Genomic DNA, 11,322 nt, shown 5'->3' on the forward strand with positions numbered 1-11,322 from the left:
GTTCTTAACTTGTGGCAAGTGTAAGGTAAAGTACGTCACAGAGAAAAAGAGGTGGGTGAAGGACATTTACCTTGGCAGTCACAATGACTCAGGAGGATTGGGCAAACTTTTTAAACGGCAGTAACTTGATTGAATGTCTGAGACCCAAGATTTATGGAAAGGGAAAGCTGAGTGCTTGAGAAAAGATGCCAAACTTTGTGGATGTGAGAGGCCAAACAAGTAGATTACATGTGGTGAAGCATCAGCACCGTGGCTTTAAGCTTCTGCTACCTCTACAGTGAGAATATGCGTCACATAACTATCTGAATTTAGAAGGTATTGCTGTGCAGCTAAATGGATCCTGATAAAATGGAAAAATTAATAACCCATAGGGGTTGTTTGTGCATTTTTGTTACAATATGTGAGCAAGGCCTAGAGAACCACTGCACTAACGCTCCACTGAAAGGGCATCCGTGCTAGAAAACCAAAAAATATATAGGGAGGCTATGCACAATACTAGGCTCAAGCTGAGCTCTATCTGGGGAGAGAAAGAAATAGGGGTCTGTTCAGCCTGAGTGAAGCTGATGCTCCTCAGCCTCCTTCAATAGTGTGGCTTAATAAATAAATCACAAGTGTATGGCAAAACAGTTAAAGCAAACTGGTCCTATTTTAGCTGACATAAAGAAAACTATTTCTGCAAGAGCTGCCTATCTTCCATGTGGGTGTTGGTTCAGGGGACCCTGTCCACCCCAAACTGGACAAATGAAGTTGTGCTAGACAAACTACCTTTGTTTTCTGAACTCAGGCACTTAGTCATCAGTAATTATTTAGAATGGGTAAAAGAGCCAAAACACTTCATAAAGCAATATTTTTTTTGTTCCTCAGCTATTGCATCTGCTGCTTTTCCACAACCACCTTAATATTCAAATGCTTCTTTTGGCATGGTGCCAGCCATGGGAGAAACAAGCTGGTTGAAAGTATCCACATGCCAATCACAATCATAGGGCTGCTCCACACACATTGAAATGTCTGGTTTACAGGAATAAGCCACCACAGCTCCTATCATCAGGCAGCCAAAACCTCGTGATTCGTATGCGCCAGGACAATTCAAGGTTTGTGTGCATAGAAACCCTCTTAGGCAGAGATTGAGATCTAAGGAGGAAGGACTCTCTGCCAAAGGGAGAATTTTTTTTCCTGTGGTATGAAAAATAACAAAAATGGAGCCATTTAATTAAATGCCTAAATGTAGAACTGGGTTGATCCATTTACTTGTAAATATCCTGGAAAACTGTCTGTTAGTTTCTGTATCCTGGACTTTGAGACAATTGCAGCTAGTGTTTTGCTTTTGCACTGAATTGTGTATGCAGCAGTTTAGAAAAAAAGAAGAGAAGAAACACATGGCCTGTTTTTCAGACCTGGCTGGGATGTATCTGCATTGGGGTATTCCTCCCTCCACATCTGGTACCAATATGCATTGCTACTTACATCCTTCCCATCCCACTGCCTGCTGAGTACCTGCTGAAATGGCTGCTTAAACAGGGAGCACCGCAGCAGCATCTGCATCTGCACACATAAGTGTTTGAGAAGCTAATGCTTGCCGTCCCTGGCAAATGTCAATGCTTTGAGTTAAACTTCTTCATGTTAACATTATTCCTGAAGCTTCTTTCTCACATTCATTTTTCAGCCTCACCAAAGAAAACACTGAAATATCTTTTGCAGCATCTTCAGTAATGGACAGATTTATTTTAACTGGGAGATTAAGGGCCTCTCAATTTTAGCTGGCAGAGTCAAAGGAGGTGCAGGCCACCATGCTCGTGGTAGCAGCTCACACAGGCAACCGCATGAATTTAGCACAAAGGTTAAGGAGTGAAACAAATACATGAAGGTCTGGTACAGATTTGATCTGGTCCATAAAGGTGCCGGTCAGAAGCCCTGGTTTCTAGGGTAAATAGCCCACACAAGCCTACTGGAGATGGCAACACTCGTACAAGGATGTTAATCTGAGTAAAATAAAAATAGAAAAGGAAAATGGAACCAGAAAGGTTCTCAGGAGGGCGTCTAATTTTCCTCCCTGCTTTGAGGCAAACTTACCTATGTCAAAATCAACCCTGAGATACATATGCCTAGCCCAGAGGTTTGCAGACCACGTCTAAAAGGGACCAGGGCTGAGAGGTGGTGGTGGCAGTGGCACCTGCGACTGCTCCTCCAGCACATGTGTTGCCTGCACATGGCAGGTTACTGCTGACTGGCTGTGCCGCGGCACTGCACCAGTGCCAGGCTGCTCAAGAGCTGCAAGCTGTTGCAGTTGTGGCCATCTCTGCTTTAAATGTGCCGTCAGAGGAATTTTGGTTTTTTTGACCATGGGGCAGTCTACATGGCAGCGGGCCTGGTGGCTGCAGATGGAGTTCAACTATCATCAAGGGGTAAAAAGATTCTCGCTCATGAGTTGGCAAGCCTCATCGAGAGGTCTTTAGATTTGAAGGGGGAAGGGGATGAAACCAGGCAGCCTAGAGATGAGCCTAGGGGTGGCGTGCCGATGTTGGGCACGAAATCGATAGCCCAGCTCAAGTGCCTCTACTCCAATGCACGCAGCATGGGCAGCAAACAGGAGGAGCTGGAAGCCATTGTGCAGCAGGACAGCTATGACGTAGTCGCCATCACAGAAACACGGTGGGACTGGAGTGCTGCAATGGATGGCTATAAGCTCTTCAGGAGGGATAGGTAAGGAAGGAGAGGCGGTGGGGTGGCTCTGTATGTTAGGGAGTGTTTTGATTGTATAGAGCTCAATGATTATGATGACAAGGTTGAATGCTTATGGGTAAGGATGAGGGGGCAGGCTAACAAGGCGGATATTCTTCTGGGTGTCTGTTATAGACCACCCAACCAGGGCGAAGAAGCCGACGAAGTGTTCTACAAGCGACTGGCAGAAGTCTCACAGTTGCAAGCCCTTGTTCTGGTGGGGGACTTCAACTTCCCGGACGTCTGCTGGAAATATAACACAGCAGAGAGGAAACAGGCCCAGAGGTTCCTGGAATGTGTGGAAGATAAGTTCCTGACACAGCTGGTAAGGGAGCCTACCAGGGGACATGCCCTGCTTGACCTGCTGTTTACAAACAGAGAGGGTCTGGTGGGAGAAGTGAAGGTCGGAGGCCGTCTTGGGCTTAGTGACCATGAAATGATAGAATTCTCAATTCTTGGCCAAGTAAGGAGGGGGGTCAGCAATGTCACTACAATGGACTTCCGGAGGGCAGACTTCGGCCTGTTCAGGACACTGATTGAGAGGGTCCCTTGGGAGAAGGTCCTGAAGGGCAAAGGGGTCCAAGAAGGCTGGACCTTCTTCAAGAAGGAAATCTTGAAGGTGCAGGAGCAAACAGTCCCCATGTGCCGTAAGAAGAGCCAGCAGGGAAGACGACCGGCCTGGCTGAACAAGGAGCTTTTGCTGAGACTCAGGGAAAAAAGGAGAGTTTATCACCTTCGGAAGAAGGGGCAGGCAAGTGAAGAAGAATACAAGGACCTCGTTAGGTCATGCAGAGAGGGAATTAGAAAGGCGAAAGCCCAGCTAGAGCTCAACCTGGCCACGGTCGTAAGGAATAACAAAAAAATGCTTCTATAAATACATTAACAAGAAGAGAGCCAAGGAGAATCTCCGTCCTTTACTCGATGTGGGAGGGAACATCGTCACGAAGGATGAGGAAAAGGCTGAGGTACTTAATGCCTTCTTTGCCTCAGTCTTTAACAGCCACACAAGGTATCCTCAGGGTATTCAGCTCCCTGAGCTGGAAGACAAGGATGGAGAGCAAAATAAATTCCCCATGATCCAGGAGGAAGCAGTTAACAACCTGCTATGCCACCTGGACACTCACAAGTCTATGGGGCCTGATGGCATCCACCCAAGGGTGCGGAGGGAGTTGGGGGAGGAGCTTGCCAAGCCGCTCTCCATCATTTATCAACAGTCCTGGTTAACGGGGGAGGTCCCGGACGACTGGAGGCTTGCCAACCTGACGCCCATCTACAAGAAGGGCCGGAAGGAGGATCTGTTGAACTAAAGGCCTGTCAACCTGACCTCGGTGCTGGGGAAGATTATGGAGAGGTTCATCCTGAGTGCACTCACAGGCACGTGCGGGACAACCAAAGGATCAGGCCCAGCCAGCACAGGTTCATGAAAGGCAGGTCCTGCTTGACCAACCTGATCTCCTTCTATGACCAGGTGACCCACCTAGTGGGTGAGGGAAAGGCTGTGGGTGTTGTCTGCCTGGACTTTAGTAAAGGCTTTGACACTGTCTCCCACAGTATTCTCCTGGAGAAGATGGCGAATCGTGGCTCAGACAGGTGCACTCTTCGCTGGGTAAAAAACTGGCTGGATGGCAGAGCCCAGAGAGTTGTGGTGAATGGAGTGAAATCCAGTTGGCGGCCGGTCACAAGCAGAGTCCCCCAGGGCTCAGTTTTGGGGCTGGTCTTGTTTAATATCTTTATCGATGATCTGGATGAGGGGATTGAGTGCACCCGCAGCAAGTTTGCAGACGACACCAAGTTGGGAGGGAGTGTTGATCTGCTGGAGGGTAGGAAGGCTCTGCAGAAGGATCTGGACAGGCTGGATCGATGGGCCAAGGCCAATTGTGTGAGGTTCAGCAAGGCCAAGTGCCGGGTCCTGCACTTTGGCCACAAGAACCCCATGCAACGCTACAGGCTTGGGGATGAGTGCCTGGAAAGCTCCCCCACAGAAAAGGCCATGGGGGTGTTGATTGACAGCTGGCTGACTATGAGCCAGCAGTGTGCCCAGGTGGTCAAGAAGGCCAACAGCATCCTGGCCTGTATCAGAAACAGTGTGGCCAGCAGGAGCAGGGAGGTGATCGTGCCCCTGTACTCGGTGCTGGTGAGGCCGCACCTCGAATCCTGTGTTCAGTTTTGGGCCCCTCACTACAAGAAGGACATTGAGGTGCTGGAGCGTGTCCAGAGAAGGGCGACGAAGCTGGTGAGGGGTCTGGAGCACAAGTCTTATGAGGAGTGGCTGAGGGAACTGGGGTTGTTTAGTCTGGAGAAGAGGAGGCTGAGGGGAGACCTCATCGCACTCTACAACTACCTGAAAGGGGGTTGCAGAGAGGTGGGTGTTGGTCTCTCCTCCCAAGTGACTAGTGACAGGACAAGAGGAAATGGCCTCAAGTTGCACCAAGGGAGTTCAGGTTGAATATTAGGAAAAATGTCTTTACTGAGAGAGTGGTGAAACACTGGAATAAGCTGCCCAGGGAGGTGGTGGAGTCACCCTCACTGGAAGTGTTCAAGGAACGTGTGGACGAGGCATTGTGGGATGTGGCTTAATGGGCATGGTGGTGTTAGCTGATGGTTGGACTTGATGATCTTACAGGTCTTTTCCAACCTTAGTGATTCTGTGATTCTGTGAAATCTGCAGCAGGGGCTTCGATAAGTGAAGGGATGGGGGCTGTTGCCTCAGTGGGGGAGGCTGGTGACTGGGGTGATTAATGGTAGCATGGAAGTGTGATGGGTATGGGGTCCTTGTTTGGGAGGGTGAAGCTATATGGTGTATCAGGCAGCTGTTATAGGCAAAGAGGCTATAGCTGAGAAAGTAGGGGGGAGAAGAAGATAATCCATGGAGATAGGGCACTGATATGAATTTATTGTGGGAGCCCCTTCCTCCTCATGCAGTGTACTGTGTTAGTAAAATTAGTGACATGAAATTAAAGATGATCACAGGGCAGGAGGTTGTCTGTGTGTGTCATCTGATACTGCTGTCGGTGTTGATGGTGGCACCCACACGAGTGGGTTTAGGAAGCCTAGGTTCAGTCTGTTCTTAGACACCTCCAGTGATAGAGGGCCTCCTCTGTCCTGAAAGTCTTCCGGTGCCTCACTAGGACATATCCTTCACCTTTGCCTTGTTCAGGAGGCAATTTACAGACTATCCTTACACTATTCTCCTACTGATGTCCAGACCGATCGCAGTGAGAGGATCTCTTTGCTTGAATGTAGGAAACATTATATACAGCATCTAGTAGGGTAAAATAAGATCAGAGGATTGCTTATTTGCTGAACCAGAACACACGTCAGTTTGGGTGAAAACAACAGGCAAAGTGAAAAAGATCCATCTTTGGGAGGCATTAAGAATCAATGAGAATAAAAGAGCGGGATGCGTTAAAGTCAGCTGGCTGTTACCCAGCAACAGTATCTGACAGTCAGACTCTCAGGGACAGGCTGCTTCTGCCTATGCTGATCTCTTTTGGGCTGATCTTTTCTGCAATGAAGTGTGCATTTGTCTTTTCTCTCATTTCTGCCCAGCCACCTCAGAAGTACCATGACAGACTCACTTCACTGTGCCTCTATCTGAAGCTGGTACAAAGATCTGGAGGTGTGCAATGTGGGGCTTGAACAGGCTCACCCTTTCTCTGAAAACCCAGCGAAGTACCTCCACAGTGTAATCCTTAGAGTCACCTACTAGGAACTGGCAGACTTGACTCCAGCTTCTTTTCCATCTAATGTAGCTAAAATAAATGTGAGTTCCTCAACTGTGGTAAGAGCTGCCACCTAACCAGACCGGGGGGTGGGGGCTGGTTTGGCTGACCATTTTAAGGCCCAGTCTGCCTAAATACATCCTGCTAACCTGCAAGAGGCATTAGTCTGACCTCTTCAAATCTTGCTCCACAGTTACTGCTGTCTCTGGGCTACACCAAAGAAATGGTGAAGCAGCCAGCCATGGCTCGAGGTCCAGCTAGGCTGCTGGACCTGCATCTGCCTGAGCTTCCCTCCCTGCAGAGCCCAGCCTCGGCCAGTCCCACACCGAGTTGTTGCAAACACACACAAAACTCCTCTGAGAGCTCTTTGAGTTGCACTCTGCATGGGAAACCACAGTATTTCAGCCCCTGTCCTCCAGTGCCCCTGCAAAGTTTTGTAAGTGATGGTTTCCCATGCTCGCCTTCCTTTCTTGAGCACCCTCACTGTCCTAATCTGTCGATTGTAGCTCCATGATCTGGGTAGTGCTGTCGGCATCTGCATAATGCCCAGCTCACCCTGTACCTTGGGTAATTCTAGAAAATGACAACGTCTGAGCATGAGATATTTGCAGCCAGGCTGAGAGGTATTCTGGCATGTCTACTTTCCTGGGAAGTGAGCATTGGTTGTAGGGAGCATGGAGAAATGGTGGGGAACTCACACTGGCTCCTGCCTGTGCTTTTGTAAGTTCACCAAGAGGTGATGTACCAGTAGTGCAGCTGTGCCATGACTCTGAACTTGTGCAACACCAACACCATAAGCGTTTTGGAGAAGTGACGGTGTCATGACATCTGTCACACTAGTCTTGTGCCCCGCTCTGTACACCAAGTCCTGACTGTTCCTGGGCCTCCGTTCCCACTGCTCCTTCTTCCCACAGCCAGGGCAGCCGTGCCTACAGGCTCTCTCCAAAAGGAGTAGGAGAGGCTAAAGCAGGTCATGTCCTTCCCTGCCTTCCCCACCCCATGTGCCCCAGACCACCCCTCTCCCCTTAGCTTGGTGCCAACTTGGTGCTGGTGCAGGTGTGGAGTGAGAGGGACATGCCAGCAAGACTCCTGGGACAAGCACATATGGGGGGATTCAAACTGTTTCAGAATTTTTTCCCGGAAGACCCTGCCAGAATTGCAGATTTTTATTTCAACAGGGTGCCATTTTCCAATGAAGCAGCTTTCTGGTCAGGCCTGCCCCATGACAGAGCGGCCTTGGGGGCGGCTGTACAGCTGAGCGTGTATCCGAGTGGTTCTGCAACTTGCTTGAGCTGACCTGGTAATACGTGCCGTGCAGAAAGAGTATGTGGAGCAGAGGGTGCAACTCTGTCCCTTTGCTGTTGAGGGAAAAAATGGTAGGTCAGTATGGGCCTGTGTGCCACTGTCAACAGAGGGCTGCTGGTTTTTGTTTCCTCCCTGGATAACTATGCATACAGTGAATTTGTGAGTCACAGGATGGCAGCCCAGCAGATCAAATCATTTGCCCAGTAATGGAATAAGCTAGTGTGCAAGCCTGAAATGGTGAGCTGGCCCTGTTTGCTCAGCTGAGATCAGCATAGCAGTTGCTAATTCCATTGCATCCCCTCAGAGCAAAAAAGGAGAACATGTAGCAACCAGCAAGAGAAAATACAGAGAGACTCTGTATTCCTCTTTCTGCTAAATATGCCCAAATGAAGGCAGACAGCTCTCCCCCCTCACTTCCCTGAGCACAGATTGTTTGCTTTATCCAGTGATGTAACAGATTGCTAAATAATAGACAAACCTGATATGAACTCTCTTAGTTATCTCTGTGCTGGTGCTTGCATGTGGAAGAATCTTGTTGCATTTTTCACTTGATTTTAACAGCTTTACAACTAGCAATATGCCACTGCCCTCTGCTGGAAAAGCACAAGCAGTCATGCCAGACGAATGGAAAAGAAAACCATAGTGGAATTTTGTAAATGCGTAATATTACTGCCTTTACTGCACTTGGAACTGGAGTGCTGTGAAATGCAGCAGGACAGGGACAATGGGAGCCCTCCGCCAGTCAGACAGAGCAGGATGCACTCCCCTACCATGGCCCTCTTCTTCCCTTGCTTCGGTGGGCTTCCAGGATGGGAAAAACCTGGCAGTGGAAGGAAACATCAAACCAGAGTTATCCGCCTTCGCTCTTTCTCCTACACTTCACGTGTGGAATATAGTCAGGATTTTTGAGAACTCTTTTCTAGCTAAAGCTGTATTTTTTGAGAACTCTTACTAGAATAGCCTGGAAAAAAAGTGCCCAGTTTAGGCTATCATCTGGTACATGCTAGAGATTCAAGATGGAATTTATTTTGTAGGGTAGGTCATCCAACCTGCTGTCAGATAGCTGTGTTTATACAATCCATACAGACATCACCACAATGTGCACTCCTCATGAGTACTGAATCTGGGCTTAGTCTAAGACCAATAGCAGCATTGGCTTTGAGCGAGCAGACGTATCTGAGGAAGGGCTATTTTTCCAGAAAAGGTTTCCATGAGATTTATTTAGCTATTTCTGGTGTGGTGCTTGAACCTTATCAGACTGATTTCTCATCATGAGGGGCACTACTTTCTTCCTGAACTACAGAGATGTAATTGCTAGGATAGCCTCTAAGCATGGAAATACTGGAATTGCTGCCTTGAACCATGGCAGTTCTTCAGCTTAAAGCTGGAGGGTCAAAAATCTTATTTTTAATTGACAGGTGCACAAATAACCATGGTGGTGTGTTCCACCTACTCCAATGGCCTGCCTCCATCACTGGTCAGGGTGACATATCCTGGGGAAGGGGCGAGAAATCATGTGGAAAGTGTAAGAAGATGCAGAGCAAGCCTTGGCAACTATCCTTTCCCTTCCCCTTCTTCCCTTTCAGTTTCTTTTCCTTTCTTTTTCCCTTTCCCTTTCCCTAGCACTGCAGCAAATGACTGTCCTGAGGATGGGAGTGCCACGATGGGGCCAGGAGCTCTGAAAATTAAATGGACCTAGTAGCCAAAGACCAGCTAAGAGGAGGGTGAAGGGGAAAGCCTCCTTAGCATAGCAGCAGCCGGAGCACTGGGCATGAAACAGCTGCTCCATAGACTGGTTTGCACGATTGGTTTCCCTGACATTAAGTTCTAAGCCCTTTGCCTAATTTGCTGACCCATATTTGGTGTTACGTCTTTAGATACAGTAAATGCATAACAACTTTTTATAATGGCTCTATGAATGGCACACTGCTGCCCTGTAACTTGGTAGCTGTCCCTGTGGTTACATAGATGTGTCTGATTATAGATCAGCCTTTCAAAAGTAATAAAATGAAGTGGCATTTTATGTAACTCAATGGGTTACAGTAGGAAGCTGTTAACAGTAGAGGATTAAAATAAAATTGTTCTTGATATTTAAAAAGTGATGAAACGAGGAGAAAAATAAATCCACCCCCAAACGCTGCAAATCACTCCTTACAAGTTTGGCATCTGCGAAGATCCTACTTGGAAAAAAAAAAAACTGGTCTCCTTCCCTCAGAGGGTCCTCCCACACCATTCACAGCACAAAGCCCAAGGGTAGTGTTCATTGTCTACAGACACACATGGACAGACTGTCTACAGGCACACCCAGCATCCTCATTAATAAATGCCACTTACCACATCGGGTTGTTTTTGATTGCTTTCTAAAAATATTACTGCTAAATCTTCATATTCTGTGCATTTTCTAAGATGACTTAAACACACGGGAGCAGATGTGACACATTTCAGCAGGCTTCTGTGTTTTTTAAAGGTAAACATTTAAAAGTAGGCCATTAGTATGTTATATTTAATGTTTATATATTAGTGTGTATTAATCAAGTGATTGGCTGACTGAAATATTTCAACAGTGATCAGTCAAAGTATGATTACAAGTTAAATCAAGTTATTGATAATGAGGGACTACCTTCAGGTAGAAAGAAAAACATGTGAATAGAAATAATTCCTGAGTTTTTGGTTATTCATTTGTATTACTTCTAAAAGATGATCCCAGCATATTGTCTGCTGCCTTGATTTTCCTTTCATTTCTATGGCATAACTGTTACCATAAATAAATGAAATTGCACAACTTTCAGATCATTCACTGGATGTGGCATTGAGTAAATCACAAAAGGGAAAAGCATATTCTGCAAATTGCGTTCCTCTGATGAGACGGAGTTAGTCTTGCACATTTATTTCCAATATTTTGGCTAGGCGTGTACCTCTGTCACATATTTAATAAACACAATATTATTTTCCAGAATTCCACTGAGTCATTTTTGCCATTAAACACTAAAAAAAAAAAAATAAAAAAACCCCCACCATTGACTATTAAAAGAAAGACTTTAATTATTTGGAACAGTAAGATCAAGAATGTTTACTTGAAAATGTTTCTTCCACTTTAGTCCATCTTCAAACCTGTTACACTATATTCCACTGACTAGCATTACAAATTACACTGACATGTTTACTCATACCTGTAAAAGACAGAACTACAGTAAACTGTTTCACAAGGGGTTTGGAAAAAACATATATAAGAAATTACTCTTTCCCTCTTCTTCTATGATGAAGCAGAAGCTTAGTTTTAAAGTAACAAGAACAGTCATTATAGAGCTAAATATATTTGACATATTTAACCTCACAAATAAATAAATATATACAAGGGAGGTTACAGCATGTCAACTACAAAGTAGAAGCTTTACATTGTAGAATTGAGAGCATTCAAGAGCACCTAACTGACACAGACAGTTTAAGATTACTACATGGTAGTAAAAAAAGAGGAAAAAATCTTAAATCAGCAAAAAATATAGGTAGCTGTACATTAAACTGATAGTTAGGTTACAGCTCAGCTTCAGTCAGGATACTGTGTTTGCTTTTTATTTGT

The sequence above is a fragment of the Gavia stellata genome, chromosome 2 (genome assembly GCF_030936135.1).
Source record: "Gavia stellata isolate bGavSte3 chromosome 2, bGavSte3.hap2, whole genome shotgun sequence".
Taxonomy (NCBI): domain Eukaryota; kingdom Metazoa; phylum Chordata; class Aves; order Gaviiformes; family Gaviidae; genus Gavia; species Gavia stellata.